Here is a 254-nt window from a genome sequence, read left to right on the forward strand (position 1 = left end):
GCGAAATCTACTTCTGTCTTCTCCTTCGCTCGAACTCTTATTCTCTCCCTCTTTCACACCCCTTCCTTCATCTTTTCGCTACGCCTCATCTCCATCATCATCATCTCCATATTTGTTTTATTACTACCATCAATTTTCCTTCGCGTGATCTCTTCATTATCACTTCGTCTTTATTTTTCCCTCCTACTATCATCCGTCGCATCGACTTCCATCATCTTTTATCACGTGTTTCACTCGTCTGTTGAATCGTTGAA

This window comes from Penaeus monodon, chromosome 33 (genome assembly GCF_015228065.2).
Source record: "Penaeus monodon isolate SGIC_2016 chromosome 33, NSTDA_Pmon_1, whole genome shotgun sequence".
Lineage (NCBI taxonomy): Eukaryota > Metazoa > Arthropoda > Malacostraca > Decapoda > Penaeidae > Penaeus > Penaeus monodon.